Source organism: Canis lupus, chromosome 9, assembly GCF_003254725.2.
Source record: "Canis lupus dingo isolate Sandy chromosome 9, ASM325472v2, whole genome shotgun sequence".
NCBI classification, from domain to species: Eukaryota; Metazoa; Chordata; class Mammalia; order Carnivora; family Canidae; genus Canis; species Canis lupus.
This window is the reverse complement of record NC_064251.1, coordinates 1,931,660-1,956,624: the sequence shown is the minus strand read 5'-3', so window position 1 is coordinate 1,956,624 and position 24,965 is coordinate 1,931,660. Positions and strand designations below refer to the sequence as shown.

General features: G+C 46.5%; 1 protein-coding gene and 1 non-coding gene across 5 annotated transcripts in view; one reads left to right on the top strand and one right to left on the bottom strand.

The window, feature by feature from the left end:
• Window positions 1-24,965, top strand: part of RPTOR (regulatory associated protein of MTOR complex 1) — a 333,192-nt gene that overhangs the window by 8,648 nt on the left and 299,579 nt on the right. The window lies entirely within an intron of this gene.
• On the bottom strand, window positions 12,982-13,117 carry LOC112673024 (U4 spliceosomal RNA). The gene has a single exon (XR_003144649.1). It is a non-coding gene; the product is annotated as a U4 spliceosomal RNA (small nuclear RNA).

The following is a 24,965-nucleotide window of genomic DNA, read 5'->3' as shown; positions in this document are numbered from 1 at the left end:
GTTGATCACCCAGTAGCATCTTGTCCTGGGAGTGGAGGAACATCGATCTGAGTATGGCCGGGGAGGGTATCCAGAGGTCTTTACTTTGGTTCAGCAAAGGTTTATTGCTCACTTAGAGTGTGCTATGCTCCCCAGAACCCTGGTATCTAGGACAGACAGGCCAACACCAAATTGTAATACACTGTTACATGTGTTTACAGGTGGGAAGGGCATGATTATAGGGAACACTTTGCTTCTATATTAAATAAGTAAGTTATTTGCATTGAACTGCATTTATGAAACATACAGGTCAGTCTCATTGACCTAGCGTGGAACTCTGGGCAGCTAATGAATATTGATGTGTTTGGTGGTGAGGAGCTGCTATGGATTTAAGGAGGTGGGCATCATAGAGATTTGTGTTTGGAAAGATCTTTTTGACCATGGGTGGAGTGGAAGGCTTGGAGGGGTGGGACTGGAGGTGGGAACACCAGCTGGAGAGGGGAGTTGCGGGAATCTGAGTGAGAAACTATGCCCAAAGCCAGGCAGCCAGAGCAGGAGGATGGCTGTTGGGAAGGTGGCATCTAGAGTCTGGTCAGGCCTTGGGGGCTAGAGTGGGTGGCCGGTGCAGACACCCTCTCTCTGTATTCAACGCCTGTGAACTTGACTCAACTTGCCCTTGACATTAGTCATGGGAGGCTCAGGAGCCACAAAGGGACCATCTACATAGATTTTTTTTTGTTTTTAAACCTGCTTTAAAAAATGTGCCGTGTTCCATTTTGAACAACGTGCTGTGGATGAGTCCTGAAATGGATAAGAACATTTCTCCTCATTATCACCTTGTAGAATTCTAAAGCTAGAGTTTTAACAAGATAGCATGTGGATTATATATAGATGGTGTCCTCCAGGTTTCTGACTCTTTGCTCCTTTTATTCAGAAGACATTAAAAAAGTACTTGGGGCATCTTCCATAGTTGTTTCAGTAGAGCTGAGGTTTGACACCTTTTCTTTTCGGACATCTAGTTAAATATATAGAAAATGCCATCCCAGGAGATGTTTGACATGATAATTAATGCTTTAATCCTGCTCTTGAGCCTCAGTGTGTAGGGCAGGTGTGGCTCTGCAGGGGGTGTGTGTCCCCAGGTGCCCATGGAGAACCCTGACGGTTTGACTCCCCCCACTCAGTTTGCTTTCAGATGCGGTTTTTGTTCTTGCACTGTTTTCTGTTTCTGTTTTTTAAAAAGTTTATTTTATTTTTAAAAGATTTTATTTCAGAGATAGAGGAGAGAGAGAGAGTGCGTGCATGCACGTGAAGGGGGTGAAGGGCAGAGGGAGAAGCAGACTCCCTGCTGAGCAGGGACCCCCCCGATGTGGGACTTGATCCCAGGACCCTGAGATCAGGACCTGAGCTGAAGGCAGACGCCCATCTGACTGAGCCACCCAGGTGTCCCTGTTTCTTAGTTTTGATATAATTTCAAACTTACAGGAAAAATTGTAAGAATAGTATAATGAACTCCTCTATGCCCCTTACCCAGATTCACCAGTTGTTTACATCTTCCCTCACTCACTCTATCATCCTCTCTGTGTTTCTCCATGAAAGTCTCATTTTCTCCCGTGATCAGTTGAGGAGTAAGTGGAGGCTCTGTGCGCCCTTAGGCCTTCCTGTGTCCCACGCACAGGGACTCTCTCGGATGTGACCACAGGGCATCTGTCATTGATGTTACTATTACTGATCCACAGTTCATGGTAACCTGTTGTCCTTTGTCCTAGCCATGCCAGTTTGTTAGCAAGTTCTGCCCTCCCTGCCCCCACTCGGGGTCACTCAGTGCCATTTGTGGCCTTGTCTGTGTAGCCCCCTTTGATCTAAGGGAGATTCTCAGCCTTTCCTAGAATTTCTTGCCCTTGACATTTTTTGTCGTGGTAAAACCCACTAATGTATGTACCACTTTAATCCTTTTGAAGTGAGCAGCCAGGTGGGATCCGGTACATTCCCTTTGTTGTGCAGCCATCCGTCGTCCTCCTCCAGAACTTTACCATTTTCCAAGCCGAAACTCTGTTCCTCGCTAGCCAACTCCCTGTTGCCCTCCCAGCCCCCGGCAGCCGACATCCTACCTTCTGTCTGTGAATTTGTTGGCTTTGATATTCTTCAGGAGTACACGGCAGTTACTTTGTAGAGTGTCCTCAGGTTGGGTTTGCCTGATGTTTCCTCTTCTGCATATTCAGCGTCCCCACGCAGGTGGAGGGATGTGCTGTCTTCAGAGCATCCAGAGCATCGTGTCAGAAGGCACGTGGTGTTGGGGCCCCTGGGCGGCTCAGTCAGTTACGTGTCCGACTGTCCAGCTCAGCTCAGGCCCTGGTCTTGGGGTTGTGGGATGGAGCCCCACGTTGTTGGGCTCCGTACTCAGCGGGGAGTCTGCTTGAGCTTCTCTTTCCCTCTCCCTCTGCTCTACCCATGCTCATGCATTCTCTTTCTCTCTCAAATAAATAAATTTTAAAAAAAAAAAAAAAAAGAAAGCACATGGTGTTGCTTCCTTCCAATATTGGTGTCTCTGGCTCCACCACCCTCGTTTAGCCACTTGCCCCAGACTAGGGTGCACAGAGGGGAGTTTCTGAATTGGTAACCCAGGCACTTGGGGAAGCAGACTTACTAAGGGGTTAATATTTACTGACGTTACTATTTGAGGCACATTCTACATACGGTAAAATGCCCAAATCCTAACTAGAAGAATATGCTGTTCAAAGTGAGTTTCAGGGTTCCTTGGTGTTTGCTGTGGAGGTCATGGTTACTATATGCATTTAGTACTGTTCGCCCTTTGGTGCTGAGCCTGGAGTCGTGTAACACTCACACACAGGAGTGGGCATGGCCCTTGAGGAGTTTGTATCTGATTTGAGAAAAACAACATTCTTATACAAAATAAAAGCACAATGGGATAATTATGTATCTGCGGTGGAGTCACAAGTTAGTGATTTCAGGAATTCTGCTGGCTGGACATTTCCACTGTGTCTGCATCTGCGTGCCTGAGGCGCTCAACTGAGCTCTGTGCGGGGGGCAGTGGGATAAGTGGAAGCGTGTGCAGGTCGGGGGTGGGGCTGCGGAGAGGGGAAGGGTAGCTAAGTCTCAGGCAACTGATTTGTACAATTCTGTAATCCAGCTAATGTGTGTCTAGAGCCTCTCTGTGCCAGGCAGTGTGTTAAGCGTTGGTGATTCACCGCTGAACAACTCCTGCTTTTAAGGCGTTTTCCAGTTTTGGAGGGAAGATGGATTGACTCAAGGCAGGGCGTTGGGCTGGTGGCGACTGCATACAGAGTGCGAGGAAGGCCTCCTGGAAGGCTGGCACTCTGAGTCAGAACCTAGGAGGGAACAGAAATTCGCTGGGCAGAGAGGGGAGAGGGCAGGAGGGCCGGCCGAGCAACCAGGGTGTGTGAAGATGGGGAGGTGAGAGCAGGAGCTCTGGGGAACTGCCCTTCTCTGAGGCCTGGCCTCCTGGTGAGGGTTTCCCTGTGTGCTTCCTAAGGCTGCAGCTGGCCACCTGCTGCTGTATTTTCCCTCAGGTGCTGCTGCCACTCTAACACCAGCTTCTGTATTTGTTTTGTCAACCCCAATCAGACGGGACTTTGTTTTGTTCACTGCTGCATCCCTAACTTCTCACACAGTGACGTCTGGTTAGGTACTCAATAAACATCAGTCAGGAGAAGTGGTAGGAGTCTCTGCGGGTGGACAGGTGGACAAGGCCAGCCATGACAAGCTTTACAAGACCTTAGGAATTTGGATTTTGTCTCAAGGACAATTAAGAAATGTTTTAAAGCAGAGTAATGACATAATCAGGATTTTAGAAAGATTTCACTGGCTGCAGTGAGAGAGAGGATGTGTTATGTGTGGGGTGTGAGGAGGGGTGTGTGTGTGAGAATCTGTGTTAGGGAGGGGGCATGGGTCAGGAGTGCACTGAGGGTGGGGAGGTGGGAGCTGAGGAAGAGCTGGCTGCAGCTGAGCTAGGCCCGTGCCAGAGAGGTGTGGGTGGCCCTGAGAGCTCCTGGAACGGGATTGATGGTGCTTGGTCATTGATTGGCTGCAGGAGGCGGCACGGCGACTTACAGGCCCTGGCTGGATGTAGGAGAGAGAGGGGCAAGCTACTGTGGGCATTTGGGAAGGGGGAGAGCATGTCTGAATCTGGAAATTGGGGATAGTTTTCTCTAAAGGGTGTTTCAGGGTGAATGTTGATAGTGTTGCTTAAAATGGGTCCCAGGCCCCCTGTCCCCCTTGGTGTCTGGTCTTTATTCATCCCTGCCACACTCTTGTCCCCAGGCCATGGTGCTGGTTATGAGCCATGCATGAATATTGTCCAGTTTGGTGTTCTCTTGGATAACTTCTTTTATCCTTGAAAGTTGATCAGACCTGCAGTTTAAAGATAAATGAGAATAAAACCACTGTCAAATGTAAATTAGACATTTCCTTTTCCTGCTCTCCCTCTGAGACCTGGCTGAGGTTCAGAATTAGTTTCTGTAGAGCCAGAAGCATTTAAGAAATACAAGGTGTCTTGTGTTTCTTTCCCATATCGATATCCTGAATACCCTGGAGTGTTCATGTGTGTCATTCATTGTCCCATCACAGAGTAGATGATCACAGTGCACCAGAAATGCCCTGGCTGTGTCTGGTTTGATGGTGGCCTGGCCTTGCCTCCTGGTGGTGGTGGTGGTGGTGGTGGTGGTGGTGGCAGTGGCATCTGGCTCAGACCCTTCTGTTGAGCTACCCCTCACCTCAGTCTCTTGCATCATGCATGCAGCACTTCTCCTGAGAAAGTGTTATTACCTGGTTAGCAGGCAGGACTGTTTCCCAGAATAGTTTCATCCTATGTTTTTTTAAAAATATTTTATTTATTTATTTGACAGAGAGAGAAAGAGAGCACAAGCAGGGGGAGAGGCAGAGGGAGAAGCAGACTCCCCACTGAGCAGGGGTCCAGATGCGGGACTCGAACCCAGGACCCAGAGATTATGACCTGAGCCGAAGGCAAATGCTTCACTGACTGAGCCACTCAGGCACCCTGTTTTGTTCTTTGAATGGAACTTTATTCTGGGGATGGTTTTAGTATTTGAAAAGTATTTTAGCATTTTTATTGGAGAAGCTGAGTTTCTTGGAAACTTGTTTTCCTTCAGATTATACAAATAACACGTGTTGTAAAATATTTAGGAAATAGGGAAAAACATAACGAGAATAAAAATTATATAAATATCCTGCTATGGCACTGTTAATATTTTGGCATATTTTCTGCTTCTCCATCCTCCTTTTTGCCTTTTCCCGCAACCGGGATCATACTATATGTGCCACTAAAGGACTATTTTTTTTTTTTTTAAGATTTTAATTTACTTATTCATGAGAGACACAGAGAGAGAGAGACAGACACAGGTGGTGGGCGAAGCAGGCTCCCTGCGGGGAGCCCGATGCGGGACTTGATCCTGGGATCACCCCCTGAGCCAAAGGCAGACGCCCAACCGCTGAGCCACCCAGGCATCCCTAAAGGACTATTTTGAATTTCTCATTTTTGATATCCTCACCCTTGTAGGATCTGAAGCATAATAATAAACACTCAGGAAACTCCCACAACACCCAAGAACTAGATCAGCTTTAACACTGGCCCAGCTACCAGCTTTAACATCTTTTCTGCCTCTGGGAAAATAATAGAAGACAGTCCTTGACTTACAAGTTTCCGACTTTGTGATGGTGTGAAAATGTTATGTATTCAGTAGAAACCTCCTTGGGATTTTGAATTCGTATCTTTCCCGGGCTGGTGATGATATGGGGTCCGATCCTCTCATGTTGCTGGGCAGCAAGCGTAGCCCCTGGCGAGCCAGCGATCAGCAGGATCAACAGCCGATACAGTGACAGCCATCCTGTCCCCAAACAGCCACTGCTTGTCATGTTCTCTACAGTATTCAGTAAATGACATAGATGGTCAACACTGTGCCGTGAGATGGGCTCGTGCAAGATGATTCTGCCCAAGTGTAGGCTAATGTGAGTGTCCCGATTGCATGGAAGCCAGGCTTGGCTAAGCTACGACCGTAGGTCAGGTCTTGTGACATTTTCACCTTATGATGGGTTTACTGGGATGGACCCCATTGTGGGTTGAATAAGATCTGTGGTAGCTTTGTTTTAAATCATACTTAACTATGTGCCAGGTGGTGTGGGTTTTCCATATTGACAGCCCCTTTGATTACTGAACAACCTGTGAGCAGGTACATTTACAGTTGAGTGGACTGCGCCAAGAGTTAGGTAATTTGCCAGAGGTCACATAGCTAGTGAGTGGTGAGCCGGGATCTGGCCTCAGCCTGCAGTGTTATCTTAGCCTATCAGGGAGCGTGAGCATTGGGTGCCGGAGCTGGGAGAGCACGGTTGTGCCTGCTGCTTGGGGCACCGCCACCCAGCCACTGCTCACACATTTTTTGCTGACTTGCTGACTGCCGAGTGAGCGCCTCTGCCGTGCAGTCCTCGGTGGGAATGAAAAGGGAACGTGACCTGGTCCATTACTTGGGGAGCACTGTAAAATCAGTGCCCGAGCTGACCGGCTTAGTGGATCAGACTGATAATGTTGAGATGTGTAATGTTCCAGGCTGTGTTATCACTCGGTGGAGAAGAATAGGATGACTGGTCTGGTTGAGGAAGGCTTCTGGGGGACATAGGACCTGAGGCGGGCATGGATGGAGATGGGGAGCATTTGGCCAGAATGTGGAGGGAAGGCCCTTCTAGGGAGGTGTGTGGGTGGTGTCCAGTGTCAGTGACAGGAGGGCTTTTTTGGAGCACAGTGGGGAATGGTGTGGGCGGCTGGGGTGGGGGCACCACATCGCCATGCTTTGAATGCTCAGCAGGGAGCTTGATCCTTCTCTACAGTTAAGGAGGTGTGGGGAGGGGTGAAGGCTGTGGTGGGTGCAGTTTAGGTTGATGCACATCGGTGGACTGCCTGCAGGAGCTGTTCCCTGGGAGGGCAGGTGGTGAGGACTCAGGCGAGGTGAGACAGAAGATGGAGCTGGGGGATGTAGTCGTCAGGAAAACCATGGAAGCCAGATGGGGGATGGAGTGAGGGGGGTGCAGTGGAGGGGGTGGAAGGGGGGCTGTCCGGAGCGATGCGGAGCCCTCTGTGCCCAGCAGTGCCACACGCAGCTAGAACCAGATCTTTGAAGGCCTGGATGGCAAGCTAAGGAAAGGACGTTTATTGGGGAAGCCACAGTCTCTGAAGGTTTCTGAGTGGGGGTGGGCCGTGAAGTGTGGAATCAGAACAGTCTGAGAGAGAGGAGAGAGTCAGGGGGTTGGGGAATAATTTGAGGAAAGAGAAACTATGCAGTATTTTTGTTTTTGTTGTTGTTTTTAATAAAGTCTTCTTATGACAGTTTTAGATTCATAGAAAAATCGAGAAGATAGAGTTCCTATATCCTATATACTGTGTATCCAGGTTCCCCTCTTCCTAACATCTTAAATTAGGATGGCACATTTGTCACAGCTGATGATTATTGATATGTTATTATCAGCTAAAGCCCACACTTCATTCAAATTTCCTGCGTTTCGCTGTGTTTCACAGTTCTCTCTCCTCTGCCCCAGGGCCCCACCCAGGACACCACACTCCTTTCAGTTGTCATGTCTCCTTTGGCTCCTCTTGGTGGCAAGGGTCTCTCAGTCTAGTCTCGGGTGACCGACAGTTCTAAGGAGGGCTGAGCAGGGGTGCAGTAGACTTTCTGCCTGTTGGGGTGTGTCTGATGGTTGTCACATGATAAGATGGGGTCATAGGTTTGGGGAGGAAGAGCCCAGAGGGAAAGTGCCCATCTCATCATGTCATATCGAGGGTCGGTGCTCTGAGCCTGACTTGTCACTGTGGATGTGACCTTCATCACCTGGCTGAGGTCGTGTTAGTTGTCTCTACTTGTTCTCCCCCATCCCCCATTTATGTACATCTAGAAATAGTTCCATCAGGTGTAACCATCTCTGTATTAAGTGAAACATGCATTTATGGTGATGTCTTCAAGTCTTACTGTCTTATTTTTAAATTTTTTTGTTGTGCCTAAATCTGGAACCAAGAGATCAGTAACATCAAGTGAACTCAGAGAAAGGCGTGCTTCCAGAGGAGACATAATGAACTTGGGTGTAGACAGATTGAGTTTGAGGTACCCTGAAACTTGAAGACACGAGTCAAGTTTGACTTCCATAGGGGTAATGCCAGATGGTAGGAGATCTTGAAGGATGAAGATAGAGGCTGTCCATCTGGGAGCTTGGTCAGAGTTGAGGAGAAGGGAATCCTGTGGCTTAACAGACGCCAAGGAGGAGAACGGGAGAACGTCTTTTTTGGGAAGCAGTTGACCCATGACATTTCTTAAGTGCCATGCTTGGTGTCTGCCAGTCCTAACCCTTCCAGCAAAACTTCTTCCTGTTTTAATCCTGGCTCCTCCTGAAGGGACAGCCCTTGGTGGGCCAGGGTTGGATGGCTGGGCCCAGGGCAGCCACGTCCTGAGGCCAGTGGGCATGAGGAGATGAGCCGGACCATCTGGTTTCCTGCGACAGTTTGCACTGGGAAACACCCATGGGAACAGAGTATCGGTCTGGGTGACAGGGGGTCATGGCGCACTCTCAGGGGTCCCCACAACCTGGGAAGCAGTTGGTGCAGGGACAGAAGGCAGGAGGCTCAGTGTGGGCTGGGTCACGGCCGCGACGGGGGACCGGGAGCGGCTCTGCGCCTGGCCCTGCCTTGCTCCCGCGTTTTCTGAGCGTGGGGCCTCTGCTTTCTTCTGCGTCCGGTGCTAGGTGTCCTTACAAAACATAGTTGCTTAGGGTCCCTTAAGTGGGACTCCATTTTTAAGTTCATTTTTAGTAGATCTCAGCAAAGCCCAACTGGAAAGCTCACATCTTAAGCGCTCCGTGAATCGTCAACACGTGAACACCCACGTGCCTGGCACACAGCTCAGGAAACAGCGAGGTGACCGGGCCGGCCCCGGAGGCTCCACTCAGGCCTCCCTCGTGCTGGGAAGCCGCCGTCCTGACGGCTGCCCTCGGGCAGCGGACGCCTGGTGTCTGCGGTTCTCGGGTGCCCGCTCGTTCACCGGGTGAGGCACCCTCAGGGCCGCGCTTGCCTGTGGCGGACGAGGCGGCGTGCGTGCTGCACAGCTGTCCCCCTGGCTCGTGGGAGACGTGCACCGACGCTCCTGGGTGCGGGCGCCCGGGGTGGGTTACCGGGTGACGGAGAGGACCCGTAATGGGTCTTCGGCGCGGCCGTGCCGTCAGCGTCCCCGCAGCATCGCGCCGGAGCCCAGTCCTCCGTGTTCTCGGCGGCCCGCGGAGGGCGGAGGGCGGAGGGCGGAGGGCGGGCCGTCCTGCCCCCAGTGCAGAGGGCTGACCAGGATGGCGGCGCCGGTCTGTCCCGCGGGAGAGACTTTGTACGTGTTTGTTGCGTAAAGGAGCCAGGGCCCTCGGGGACTTCTGAGAAGTTTTGGTGGAACAGGGAATTTAGTAGAAGCTGAACTGAGGAACGGTTGTCAGGGAGCGAAGAGAGAGGCGGAGGTCATGGAGCCGGGGCCTGGGAGGACAGACGGGCGGCCCGGCGCTGGGGCAGCGGCAAACAGGGCGTGCAAGGCGTGCAAGGCGTGCAAGGCCGAGGAGCCTGCAGGGTGTGCGGCGGGAGAGGTGGGCGGTGAGGGAAGCGGCCATGTGCGTGAGGTGCACGCTTGGGCCCAACGCCGGGCGTGGGGGGCGGCGGGGCGCTTCATCGCTTGGCAGTTTGCTTGGCAGTTTGCAGACTGTTGGCGCAGGGTCGTCTGGCATCCTGATGACACGCCTGGCAGATGTCTGCCTCACCGCCGGGTGGAGCGAAGCTCCGAGGGCAGCTTCGGCACGGCCTTTGCTGCTAAGGAGCCGCGCTGGCAGCCCAAGCCCTGATCTGACCCGACCCAGGAGCAGTGGCTCCTGCCTCCTTCTGACCTGTTCTCTGTGTGGCCTAGGGCGACATTTCTTGTTGGTTTATTTTTTATTTATTATTATCTTTTATTATTTTTAAAGATCTTTATTTATTCAAGACACACACACACACAGAACGACAGAGAGGCAGAGGCAGAGACACAGGCAGAGGGAGAAGCAGGCTCCATGCAGGGAGCCTGATGCAGGACTCGATCCCAGGACTCCAGGATCAGGCCCTGGGCTGAAGGCAGGTGCTAAACCGCTGAGCCACCCAGGGATCCCCTCTTGTTGGTTTAAAGTCCCTTCTTATGGAGACTCAGAAAATCCCAACAGCCGTTTTCCAAAAATTGAAGAGGCAGCCGTGTTTTTATCCAAGAGAGGGGACCTGGTGTCTCACTGATCTTGGCCCAAGCCGGTTCCTTTTCCGCTGTGTGTCTCGGCCTCCATCCTAGCGTTTTCATCTGTAAAACGAGTCCCAAGCCACCTTGGACAGTGTGGTTGTGAGGATTACATGGGACAGTATTTGTGGGATACTGGGGACTGCTGACGCCCGGCCGGGTGCCCAGTGGGTCACAGGTCTTCCTGTTCTGAGGGGCGGTGACCTGTGCACCTACGCCTTCCCTCCACACGCTCATTGTTGCGTAGTTACTGATGAGCTCCATCACGTTTTTGTGTGCTTGCTTAAAAGGAAAAAGTGAAAATTGCCCCCCGTGGAGCCAGCAAGCTGTGCCTGCGATTTTCATCCATCGGTAAAGGGCAGAAATTGTTCAGGTGACCACCCTCCTAGGAGGAGCTCCAAACTGGGCAGGCTTAGATTGCCTTTCTTTCAATTTTTTTTTTCTTTAACCCTTTGCTGGCCCCTTTTCCTCCAGGGGTGTGAGTGCTCCCTGAGATCCATGCTCTGCCCAAGTATGTTTGTGTGAGGTTCTGGTAAGTGTTGTAGATGTACCAAAAACTAGACTTTATGACTTTCTTCCCATAAAGCACTGTTTGTGAACACTACTGAAAATGAGTGGATTCTTGTAAGCCATCATGGCAGGTATTAGGTGCTCAGTAATAGCTCTCTCATTTTTTTGACATCAAATTCATTTCTTTCAGAATGAGCATTTTTGTAAAAACATTTCTGGGAATCTACCAGGTCAGGCTGGGAAGGAGAGGTCGTTACTGTTTCCTTCTCGCTAGTAAAGATGCTCTGAAGGTAAAAATGCTTTATTCCAGTAGGATCTGGTCTGTGAGGCCAACTGCTGGGTTCACCAGGAGCTACTGGAGGACGTCTCTGGACATGTGCTTGCTGTAAGGCCCTTCCTGCTGCTGGTGACACCCCCAACTATTAACTCTGTATTGCCTTTCCCACAGGTGGGCTCATTGGCCTAGTGCTGTCCTGAGTCCCAGAAGAAATGAGCCAAGCAGTCAACTGTCCTGGGACCCCACTGGGAGGAAGGGTGTGGGGGCTGACCCAGAAGTTGAAGACCTGGCACTGACCACTGGACTTGGGAACTGTATCTGAAGCCATATTTCTGTAACTTTGATTCGTTCTTTGTGTCCTGGTGCTGATCACTGGGCCCTTGCTCTTTCTGTTCAGCGACTCCCTGCTCTCACAACAGCTAGGCACCTGTTACTAAGTTTCAGAGCTTGAGTTTCCTCCATGAGTTCTGGTTTGCTTCATATTCTCCTGAGTTTCAGTTTTGAGTACCTGACCGGCTCTCCCTGGTGTCAGGTTTGCCTGGGTCCTGCAGCCCAGTGTGTCAGGCAGTGACCCCTCAGTGGTTTGGGCTCCCTGTGCTAGGTCTACTTCAGATGCTGTCCAGAACCCACAGTGCCAAAAAAGCATGCCTTTTTGGAGTGGACTTGGAGACCCCGCCTCATTCCCTTGGCCACTCCTCCTGTCCCCAACTCTAACACTCATCTGTCCTCCTTGGCTGGGGGTTGGCTGTGAGCCCCTTGCCTCTGCCCTTGCTTACTGTAAGCTCTGCCAGGACATGCTTATTTATGATACATTTGCTAGTGCTCTGTTAGTGTCTTAGGTTACTACATGAAACTTTAGACAGAGGATCCTAATTTATGATCTATTTTATTGCTTTATTTAATTACTGAGAGTTTTCACTTAACTAAATATATAATCACTTAAATAACTATATTTGAGAAATAGTTACCAGATTGTCTCTGATGATGTCTTTTTTCTTGGAGATGAATTTCATGCTGAGTAGATTAAGGTTAATTCTGTAGATTATTTGTATTCTTCATTTGATGGCTTGAATGTAGACACATGTTCCAAAAGTAGTATGTTAATATTTTCACAAATGGCCTGATTTTATAGATAAGATAAAGATAAGGAATTATCTTTATAGAATTATGAGCCTAATCCAGGAATAATAAATCTAAGCAAATGGAGAAAACTGCCATTTTAAAATTATTCCTGTTTCCTGTAAGAATATTCATGGCAGCACTCACTCATTCACTGAGTGTTTCCTGAGTGGTTGCAGACGACCTCGTGTCCATCAACAGAGAACTGGTTGAATTATGGTGCATTGTACACCAGACTCCTTGCAGCTAGCGAAGACAGCAAAGTCCTTCTACATGTGCTCTCATGGGAAGGTTTCTAAGACATATTATTAAATTAAAAAAACTAAAGTAACCTCCAAACAAGGCATGGAACAGGTTATATGACATCCTGTCTGTGCTCTTAAAAAGCTGTATGTACATATAACAGTATGTGTTTATCTATGTAAAACATTCATGGAAAAGTACACACGTACGGGCAGGATGAGAGGTAGGGATTGATAGAATTATATTTATAAAACATTTTATTTTCCTGTGCTTAATTTTTAAATCCTGCATGATTTTTTTAACGGTAATTAAGAAAAAGATTACTTTTATGATATGGCCTCTGTGGATGGAGATTTGGTGGTGGTTTTAAGGTTTGCAGTGTTACATCTTTTTAAAAATATTTTTATTTATTTGAGAGAGAGCATGCGTGTATGCATGCATGTGCGAGAGTGGGGGGAGGGGCAGTGGGAGGTAGAGAAGGAGAGACACAGACTCCATGCTGAATGCAATGCCTGATGCAGGGCTGGATCTCATGACCCTGAGATCATGACCTGAGCCGAAATCAAGAGTCTGAGTCAGCCAGGTGCCCCTTTGATGACATTTGTTTTATTAGCAATAATCACACCTCGGATAAACCTCATTGGCTATGATACTGCCACTGCGCAAAGCTTGACATTTGTTTTAGATACTTGACATTGCTCTGTTGAGGCTCTTTACTGCTTATGCCCTTTTCTGCTATTTCTGGTTGGATTGTTTCTATTGCCATGTCTTCAGGTTCTGTCATCTACCCTTCTGTAGTGTGTGATATGTTGTTAAGCCCATCCAGTGTTTTTTCCATTTCAGATATTATATTTTTATTTTCTAGAAATTCTATTTGGGTCTTTTTCATGGTTTATATTTCTCTCCTTTATATTCACATTTTCCTTTAAATCCTTATACAAATTTATAACCACTTTAATGCTCTTTTTGTCTGCTGTTTCCATCATCACTGTTATTTTTGGGTCTGTTTCTGTTAACTGCTTTTCTTCTGTTTACAGATTACATTTTCCTGCTTTTCCTTACATCTAGTAATTTTCTGTTGGATGCTGGACATTGTGATTGTTGTGTTGTGTGTGTGGGTCTGGTATCGTCTTCACTTAAACAGTGTTGGATTTTGTTCTGTTGGGCAGTTAATCGACTTGGTATCAACTTCATTCTCTCAAGGCTTGTCTTCTAGCCCATCCGGAGGTGGCAAACTATGGCCCCTAGGCCTCATCTGGCCTCCCACTTGTTTTGATAAATAGTGCCTATGGGAATACCGCCATGGCATTTATCATCTGTGTTATTTTCATGCTACAGTATCAGAGTTGAGTAGTTGAGGTGTTAGGCCTGCAAGACTAAAATACTTACTGTCTGGCTCTTTCTAGGAAAAATGGGATGACCCCTAGTCTAGAGAAGCCTTTGCTCTGGGCCTAGGTTAGCCCTGTGCCTCAGGTGTGGCCTGTTTGGGCTTTCTGCTGAGTGTTCTGGATGTTTAGTAAGGTCTCTTCATTCTGACTTGTTGGAACTTGGATTGCCAGCCTCACCCAGTAGCTGTTCTTTGCTTGGCCTCCTGTGGTCTTGCTGACGCATGCTCAGCCTAGTGCTTCGCCAAGGACATGAGAGACGCCATATAGATTTCTGGACCCCATGTAGATAGCTACATGGAGGAGAGCTCTGTGTAGCTATCTTCCAATTGATACTCTGGGCCATCTGGCCCAGGTCTTTCAGCCTCCATGAACTCTGATCTCTCTCCTCAGCTCAGTGATCCTACTTTGCTCTGCTTGGAGCCCCGTCTGTCCACGTAGAAAGCTTGGTGATTATGGGGCTCACCTCATTTGCTTTCTTTCTCTCAGCGACCATATTCCTGTACTGTATGTTGTTTGATGCTGAAGAAGTGTTTTATATGTTTTGTGCAATTTTCTGGTCATGTATGGTGGGAGGGCTAGTCTGGGATTAGTTATTCCATCTTTTCTGGAGGTGGAGATCTTCCTCAGTATGATACCACAGATGAGCCACAGATGAGTCATGGAAGATAGGATATGTTGGAGAGATGAATGTTGCACAACTATATCACCTTTTATTAAATAGATTAGTTGATAGTTGATTCTGTACTGTTAATAAATAGTTATGTGTTAGAGTTGTTCTTTCACTGAATCTAATTTTTCCCCCAGTGGCATTTCACTTTGCAGCTTAAATGTGGCATTAAAATTTAAGATTACATTGGTGTATCAAATTAATAGTACAGATCAAAGATTGTAAGAGTTCAGCTTGCAGGATCCCTAGACAGGTAATTTACAAGCCTAGATTTAGAGTTCCTCCTTTCCCGATAGAATCATGTGCATTTCATTTGGGCTTTATAAAGCCAGGTAGGTCAGAGGGTGAAATGGAAATAATTGTTTAACATGTAAGAGGATTTAAGAATAAAATCCTTTCCTGTTTTGGTGTTACAAATCTAAATTTGGCACTTTGTCACGCAGTCTTAGGAGTGCTGGATGTGACTTGCTACCTTAAGGGTTTAGTTACTTGCAGAAATCCTCTTTCAGTGTTAATAATCATTACAGCGTTGGAAGGGCAGTCTAATTACTCTTTACATTTAGCTGTTTTATTGAAGAAGATTTTTTTCCTCACCTGATTCAATATGATTTTCTTTTAAAAAATTATGAGGTGATAAAATGCATAAAATGTCTATTTATAATTTAACCAGTATTTATAAAAACTATACCCATGTAGCCTCTGTCCAGGTCAGGAAATAGACCATTGTAGCCCTTTGGAGTCCATGAGTCTTTTGCCCACGGCACAGTTACTTCTTCCCTCCAAGTCTCAGCTGCTGTTCTTCCGTTTCTGGGTGAGATGCACTTCTTCACTTTTCTTTATGATTTTCCTACCTATGCGTGCATCTCTGGAAATCGTGCTTCAGTTTTGCCACTTTGAAGTTTATATGAATGATGCATTGCATTTATGTTTTGTGTGTTGCTGCTTTCCTCAATGTTAACATTTGTCAGATTTACCCTGGTTGTTCAGAATATGCGTAATTAATTCATTTTCACTTCTGTAAAATATCTCATTACATGTCTGTGTCACAGTTTATCCCATCCCACTCCTGAATGATGTTGAAATGAACATTCTTAAATGTTCTGATGTGCTGTGCAGTCGCGCGTACAGGTACAGGGTAATTGCAAATTCTCTTTATTAAAAAAAAAAAAAAAAGCCTGTTCAGGTCTTCTATTTTTCTGTTGTCATCTTTCTCCTACTGATTTTAGGAGCTTTTGTGTATTTTGGCTGTGTATCAAGAAAGCTTTCTGGGGATCCCTGGGTGGCTCAGCAGTTGAGCACCTGCCTTCAGCCCAGGGCGTGATCCTGGAGTTCCGGGATCGAGTTCCGCATTGGGCTCCCTGCATGGAGCCTGCTTTTCCCCTTGCCTGCATCTCTGCCTCTCTCTCTCTCTCTCTCTCTCTCATGAATAAATAAATAAAATATTAAAAAAAAAAAAGAATACCTTTCCACTCTGAGGTGTGTCTTAATGTTCTTTGTGGAGTCTTTTGGCTTCTCGATTTCAGTGCTGTTGGTCCCTCACTCTCGTTAAGCCTAGTGCTTGGGTGGTCTCCTGTCTGACCTGGGAAGGCCTTGGACTTTCTTGCATGTGTAGGTCTTTATATGCTTTTGTGTGGTGTAAGGTAGGGGTCCCATTTCTGTTTTTTCCCATGTGGATTTCTGGTCATCTTGGTGAATTTTGCTGAGAAGCTTGTCCTTTCCCTCATCTGTAAGGCTCTGTCATGTGTCAGGCGTCCATGTCGACGTAGGTCTGTTTGGGGCTTTCTCTTCATTCTTATTAGTCAGCCCTTGCTTAATTGCTAGGCTTTATGGAACACTGTGTGAGGGAGGTCCTCACACTTGTTTTTTTTTTCTCTTCTCTTCTTTTCAAGATTTTATTTATTTATCTGACAGAGAGGGAGAGAGCACAAGGGCAGAGGGAGAGAGAGAGAGGCAGGCTTTCCACAGAGCAGGGAGCCTGATGTGAGGCTTGATCCCAGAACTCTGGGATCATGACCCGAGCTGAAGGCAGAGCCACCCAGGTTCCTTACTGGCACTTGTTTTCTTTGAGAATGTCTTGGTTGTTCTTCCAATAAGTTGAGGAATTAGTTTGCAGGTTCAAAGAAAGATAATGTGTTGGATATTGATGGAGATTGCATTGGGCCTATATTGCAGTTTGGGGAGATTTGCTATCTTTACAAAGCTGAGTGCTCCAGTCCATGAACCTGGCATGTCTTCATTTCTTAGGTAGGTCTTCTTTAATTTCCCTAAATAAAGTTATTTATTTTTCCCTGTAGAGGTGATGCCTGTCTTTTGTTGGATTTCTTTCAGGTACTTGATGTTATCATGATGCTTTCCTAAATAGCATCTTTTAAGAATTGAATTGTTTGGCTGTGTTAAATTTTTTTTTCTAGTATGTAAGCAGGTAACTTATTTTTGTATGTTGTTTTATAAGCAGCATTCCCGGTGTCTTCCATCTCATCGGGAGTCCTGCGGCCCATGCACGCACTCAGCTTCCTACCTCCTCCCGTCACACCTGTGTAAGGCTGCTGGGCTTGCAAAGGCAGGGTGTGTGGACACAGAGTAGCCAGACCTCAGCTTCCTACTGGCTCACCTGCTTCAGGTGCTATCCCCTGGATCGGATAGCTGGCCCCGAGCACCAGCCTTCCCCATTTATCTAGGGAACTGGTGTTTGGAGGAGTCAGCCCTACTGTGCTGCCTTCCTTTGTGGCTCTGGGGACACTTCAGGCTTTATGGAAACTCTTGAGCCACAGGAGATGATCCCCCAGTATGGGGAGTATCTGTTCTATTAACGCTTGGTGGTACCTGCCAGTGAAGCCACAAAATCCTAATTTTTCCTTTGTAAAAAGAGTTTTTAAAAGTCATGATTTAGGCTTTTATTTTTTTTATTTTTTATTTATTTATTTATTTTAAAGATTTTATTTATTTATTCATGATAGTCACACAGAGAGAGACAGAGAAGCAGAGACACAGGCAGAGGGAGAAGCAGGCTTCATGCTGGGAGCCCGACGTGGGATTCGATCCCGGGTCTCCAGGATCGCGCCCTGGGCCAAAGGCAGGCGCCAAACCGCTGCGCCACCCAGGGATCCCTGATTTAGGCTTTTAAAATGATATTCTGTTTTGTTTTTCTAAAGTCGGTTTTGAGAAGTTATATTGTTAACATTTTTTTGGAGGACATTGTCCATTGTATCTAGATTTCAAATTTGTGGGCATAAAGTTCATGTATCTTCCTGTGATCTTTTAAAAGTCTTTGGATCGTGGTTATGTTCCCTTTTTATTCCTGACACTGAGCATTTGTATGTCTGCTCTTTCTATTTTTTGTTAAAGATTTATTTATTTATTTGAGAGAGAGAGAGAGGGAGAGCATGCACATGCATGTGAGCAGGGGCAGAGGGAGAGGGGGAGAGTGAATCCTCAGGCAGACTCCCTGCTGAGCGCAAAGCCCAATGCAGGGCTCAGTCCCAGGACCCCAATATCATGACCTGACCTGAGATCATGACCTGAGCCGAAATCAAGAGCTGGCGGCCAACCAACTGAGCCACCCATGTGCCCCAACTTTCTCGCTGTTTTTGCCAGAGGATTGTCACTTTTATTAGTCTTTCAACTAACCAGCTCTTGGCTTTGTTGATAGGCTATAGTTTGCTTGGTAATAGTTTATTTTTAAATCTGATCATTTCCTTGTATTTACTTTATTGCCTAGCCCCCCCCCCCCCCATTCTTGAGGGGGAAATTTTTTTTAAAGACTATTTATTTGTTTATTTATTCATGAGAGACACACAGAGAGAAGCTGAGACATAGGCCGAGAGAGAAGCAGGGAACCCGATGTGGGACTTGATCCTGGGACTTCAGGATCATGCCCTGGGCTGAAGGTGGGTGATCAACCACTAAGCCAGCCACCCAGGCATCCTGAGGGGGAAATTCTTGAGATGGATACTTATTAATTCCCAGTCATTTGTCTTTTCCATTTTTTAAAAATTTTATTTGAGAGAGAGAAAGTGAGTGTGAACATGAGCAGGGGAAGGGGCAGAGGGAGAAGCAGTGTAGAGCCCAATGCAAGGCTTGATCCCAGGAACATGAGATCATGACCCAAGCCAAAGTCAGATGCCTAACTGACTGAGCCACACAGGCACCCTGTCATTTGTCTTTTCTAACAGAGGCATATAATTATAAAAATTTAGATTATGAATTATATAAATATATAAATTAAATGCTTATTAGTTGCATTCAGTGAGTTTTGATATTTAATATTTTTATTGTTCAGTTCAAATTATTTTCTGAATTTCATCTTGACTTCATTATTAGCTTTTGGAAGTGTGCCTTGTGATTTTTAAACATAGAGGAATTTTCCTAGGATTGATGTTTGATTTCTTACTTAGTTGCATTTTGAGCAGAGAATGTCCGTATGACTTCATCAATGAGGTAATGGGTGTACTGCATGTCTGTAGGGGAGCCCTTTACCCCACTGACCTATGTGTGTGGCGCCCCCTGGTGTTGTGGGGTCATTGACTTGCACAACTCTTCATGTGTGTGCCTATGCATTCTGAATTTTAGTCCCTTGAAATTTGTTGAACTTTGCCTTAAAAACTTGTATTGATCAGTCTATAAATGCTCCTCCTGTGCTTGGATATATGGTTTACCTACAGTTGTTGGTGCCACATCCTGTTTGTGTGCATTGAGTCAGATATTTTGTTTCTGGTGTTCATCTTCACCGACTTCTCTGACTTCTATCAGTAACAGAGGGAGCTGTATTAAATCCTCTGACCATGTTTGTAAATGTGTCTTGTTCTCTTTATGGTTCTTTCCGTTCATGGTTTGTTTATATTTAGAGGCGATGTTATGTCATACATCTCTGAAACTGTCTTCCTTGAGCACTGGAGTCTATGCTGTGACAGAGTCATTCTCTGTCCCCAGCTGTCCCCTTATAGCTTTGTGCTGTAGGTCTGTGGTGTCTCATTAATGTGGTCACACCAGTCTTCTCTTGTTTGGTATTTTCACTGATTATTTTCCTATCTCTTTATTTACATCATCCTTTTCGTATCCTTATGTTTTTCATGTTTCTTGTAAACAGCTTGTAGATAGAGTAAAAAAAAATCTAGTCCGACAACTTTTGTCTTTTAATTGGAACATTTAGTCTATTTATCTTTATTTGGGCTTAAATATGCCGTCATTCATATATATACATGCGTATATACATATATATATATATATATTTTTTTTTTCCTGCCAGCACTTTTTTTTTTTTTTTTTTAAGATTTCATTTATTTATCTGAGAAAGAGCCAGAGAGAGAGCACAAGCTGGGGGAGAGGCAGAGGGACAAGCAGACTCCTCACTAAGCAGAGAGCCTGCCACAGGGCTTGATCCTAGGACCCTGGATTCATTACCTGAGCCAAAGGCAGACGCTTAAATGACTGAGCCACCCAGGTGCCCTCTTTTTCTTTTTTAATATACCTTTTTATGGATTGAAAATACTTGTTAGTTTCTTTCTCCTTTACTCTTTTTGAAGTAATGTACCATTTTTCTCTTGTAATAATTCCCTAACAATCACAGTAGTAATACTCAAAAACACTATAAAGTAAATTAAGACCCTTATATCCTTTTCCTGGACAACTTCAGTCGTCGGATGATCCATTTAACACTTTTGTTTCCTGTGTGCCAGTGTTGTGTGTTTTATATCTCTGTGTTTCAGCACCATGAGTAATTTTTTTAAAAAAGATTTTATTTATTTGAGAGAGAGAGAGCACAAGCAGGGGGAGCAGCAGGCAGGGGGAGAAGCAGACTCTCCACTGAGCAGGGAGCCCGAAACGGGGCTTGATCCCAGGATCATGACCCAAGCCTAAGGCAGACGCTTAACTGACTGAGCCACCCAGGCACCCCACCATGTGTAATTTTTAGTATTCTCATATTATTCAGTCAGCGTACTTTCAGGTTCGTGCACATATTTGTGACACTTTGTTCTTCATTCCTTTTTGCACCTTAGACCTTTTATATGGGATCACTTTTATTTTGGTAAGAAAGATTTTGGAATTTCCCATCACAAGTGTCTACTGATGGGAAATGTCTTTACTGATTCCTGATTCTTTCAGTTTGCTTTCCTTGGGCACGGAGTTCGAGGATGAGGGTCCCTTGCAGCACCTGGGAGGCACCATCCCATTGCCTCCTGCTTCCACTGTTGCTCAGGAGCAGTCAGCTGCCGGAAGACTGCCGCTCAGGCCCCCCATCCCCACACTGAAACTAATTAGATACGTGTTCACTCTCTTTTCTGTGTTTCTCTTCCATTTCTGTTTTGTCCTTTTGTGCTGCATTGTGGGCAGGACAGTTTCTTCTTACCCAGTTCAGGCGATCTCTCTGAAGCTACGACTGTGCTACTATTAGTCATCTACTGAATCTTCCCTCATTCTGTATTCTGTTTCATCCTCTCAATCTACTGAGTTCTTAATATTGTTTGTTTTTTGTCATTTTCACTTTTTAGAACTTTGGTTTACTACTAGATCACTTTTAAAAATTTCCTTTTTGTAGTTATTTTAAATTTGCCTTTTAGTTCATTTGAATATATAAGGATGGCATTTTATTATTTGTCTGGTATTCCAGAAGTCTTCTGTTTTGTTGTTTATGTTAATCATTGCCTCTGGTAATGCGTTTATTTTGTGTGGTGCTTTGTTATTTTTTGTTACTTACTGCTTTTGCCTTGGGAAGTGATTTGCAGGGATGGGCTCAGGATGAAGGTGCCTTCCCCCAGGCTGGGCTCTTGTTTGTTTTGCAGGCTGTTCGTTCAGTCTGGGATGATGGTAAGCTGTGTTCATGGACTGAGCTCCCCTGGGCCACCTACAACTAGAAGCCCAGCTTGTAAACTTGCACGGAGGACACAGAAAATGACACGTTGTTGGATTTTGTGTAAAATGTCCAGATTTGGCTATGGTCGGGGATGGGAGATGGAGAGTGACTTCAGATGGGCACCACAGTTCTTTATGGAGTGATGGGAATGCTCTGAGATTAGATGCTGGTGACAGTGGCAAATGCCCTAACCGAAACCCTCGGTTGTATGACATCTGAAGTATAACTCAGTTCAGCTGTGTAAGAAGTGCATGAAGGCCACCTGTGGCTGTGTGTCCACAGGGCCACCTTTTGTTCCTTTCCTGGCCCTGTCATCGCCAAGTGCCCAGGGGTGCTTGGGTAGGAGGAGAGGTGGTGCCTGCTATACCTCCCTGCCCTGAGAGCACAGCCTGTGGGGTCCGAGCTTACAGGGGAATCTTGCCTTAGTCTTCATGCTCTGGGCTCCCTGATTCCTCTTCCCCTCACCTGCAGATGCCCTGGGGTCTGCTGTTGCCTTGGAGTCCCTGCTCCCTTAGATTCGGATCTTGCAGTTTCTTACTGTCTTGAAGACTCCTTGACGCTTTTAAGGAGGTTGCTTGTCAAAAGAAAGCAAAATATTTGACCGAGGTGGTCTCTTCCTTGCCTGCTACTGCCCTGTCACCCAGCATCATGAGACTAGGCCTGGGGAGCCCTGTCCTTATCGCGGGGTGTGGAGGTCCTCATCTGCTTAGTTGCTTCCTGCATCCTATTAAATATTTCCAGTGCTTATGGGCCCCTTTCTTTGTCATTTATTAATCAAACAAATGATACAAAATAGTTCAGTAAGACACAGATGCATAAGAAGGGAGAAAGATTGCTAGTTAAGCATTAACAGTAAAATGTGTGAAATAGTCCTTTTACTAAATTAAAAGTACCAAAAAGCTAAATTACTGAGTTAATGAATTAAAGTGAGGTTAATAAGATATTTGAGTTCAAAATTTATAGTGTATTAATTTGAATATAAATAGTCACAGATTTTTTTTTCCAAAGATTTTTTATTTATTCATGATAGACAGAGAGAGAGAGAGAGGCAGAGACACAGGCAGAGGGAGAAGCAGGCGCCACGCTGGGAACCGACGCAGGACTCGATCCCAGGCCCCCAGGATCAGGCCCTAGGCTGAAAGCAGCGCTAAACTGCTGAGCCACCTGGGCTGCACGAGAACCAAGGATTAATTAATTAATTAATTTAAGATTTTATTTATTTATTCATAGAGACCCAGAGAGAGAATGAGAGGCAGAGACACAGGCAGAGGGAGAAGCAGGCTCCATGCAGGGAGCCCGACCTGGGACTCAATCCAGGGTCTCCAGGATCATACCCTGGGCTGCAGGCGGCGCTAAACCGCTGTGCCACCCGCTAAACCGCTGTGCCACCCGGGCTGCCCGAGAACCAAGAATTTAATCTTCAGTTGTATCTCATTTGATTTAGTTACTTTGTCTGGTCTTTTAAAAAAAAAAAAAAAGACTAAATCAAAAGATGCCTGATTCTTTTAGCCAGCTTACTTACACTCCTTTCCAGCTATGCCATTTAAGAATTGAATGAGCGAGGAGGGGGGTGGGGGGGCGGTGCCTGGTTGGCTCAGTAGCCTGGGCATCTGACACTTGGATTCAGCTGAGGTTGTGACATCAGGGTTGTGAGATGGAGCCCTGTGTCAGGCTCCACCCTCAGCTGAGAGTGTGCTGGAGATTCTCTCTCTCCCTGCCCCCTGCTTGTGCACTCTCTCTCTCAAATAAATTTACCTTAAATGAACAAAAAAGAATGGGATGAGCAGACATTCTGAACCTTTCATCAAGTCACAGATAAGAACACAGTATGGGATGTGACTAGGGAATTATGTCATCAGGAAGTCCCTTCTGTCAGTCCTGGCCCCCTGGGATCCATTACCATCATGCGGTACCCTGTCTCAATTTTTAAACTTTGTCTATGAGCTTTAGTATGAGAAAACTTGTCCAAATGTCAGTGGAAATGGTGTTGTTGGTGATGGCTCTCTTTCTAGGTAAGTTCCTGTGCACCTAGTGTGTGCCATGCACAATTTAAGTGCTTTATGTATATTAAGTCCTCTGATCCTCCCAATAACCCAATGAGGTGGATACCAATCTTACGGATGAGGCACATGAAGCATGGAGCAGGAAGGAAACTGGCTTCGGGTCGTGCAGCTGGTAGAGACATAGCCAACGTGCAGACCTGGTGGCCGTGTGTGAAGGCTGTACTTTCCTATGTGCTGTGTTCCGGGAGCATGTCTGTCTGTCTCTGGTGCCTTTCTCAGAGGGGCCCTGGAGCTGCAGGGCTCCCCAGAGGAGCTGGATGAATCGCTGAAATCTAGAGTGGTTTTCATTTATCATTGAGAAGATGTGTACTTAATGACAAAACCGTCAATTTGAACACCATTCATGCATCTGAAAACATTTAGGTGTTTTAGTTATTGAAGGCAAAATGTGGCTTAACACCATGATGTGCTGCCAAAAACAAACGAATCAAAGCTTGAGTGTCATCTTCTGGGTACATTAACAGAGTGCAATGCCCAGAATGAGGGAGGGGATGGCGTTCCTGTTTATAAGCTGTTTTTTTTTTCTTTTTTAAATAAGCATTATATTTAGAAAGAATGTACATAAGTTGGAATTTATTAAGGTGTTTGGCCAGGATTGTGAAGGGAGTCAGGGCGATCTCAGCAGAGGAGGTTCAGTTAGGGTTGGGCTGTGTGACCTAGAGCAGAGTCTTTTGTGGGCACTGGGGGTGGGGCGATGCCATCAGAGTACTCATTCTCCTGTGGTGTAGACGTAGTTTTTATCCTGAGTTTACAGAGGACGGATTTAAAAAAAAAAAAAAAGATTTTATTTTTCATTCATGAGAAACACAGAGAGGCACAGAGACACAGGCAGAGGGAGAAGCAGGCTCCCTGTGGGGAGCCCTATGTGGGACTCTATCCCAGGACCCCAGGATCACGACCTGAGCCGAAGGTAGGCACCCAATCACTGAGCCACCCAGGTGCCCCCAGAGGAGGGAATTGAAGGGGCAAGAGGTGAAGTAATTTGCACAAGGTCCTGGGAACTCAGGCCTGACTGTCTCCCAAGTCAGGGGGTGAGCTGGGGAAAGACAGGGGACATCTTCCAGTCCTAGGTTTTGATCCAGGTGACAGGGCTGACTCAGTACTCTCCCCAGTTTCTATTGCCCTAATGTGATTGTATGCATCTTCTCTCTTTGACATGAAGGGGTATGAATCAGGATCCAGTAAAGGAACTGGAACACATCCCAGCTATTGCGACAGAGGGGGTTTCCATAGGGCATTGGTTTCTGAGGAGTTGAAAGAGCAAACAGAGCCTCCAGGTATTAGTTACAGGAGGCAGTCAGCAACCTGAGAGCTGGGGAATAAGGTAGGGGTTGGAGTTACTAAAATCTAGAGGATTTGAGGAGGGGCCCAGGAGTTGGGGGCTCAGGCCACTGAAGTAAGGATACAGGATGCTGACCCCTCTGCGGGGTGTGCAGTGAGGCCTCCTGAGGGGTACAAGCAGAAAGGACCCAGGCTTCCTCCTGTCACCTAGTCATGTCCCTCTAGTGTCCCCAGTGGCGGAACCCTGAGAAAGCCCCCTGGGAAAGGAG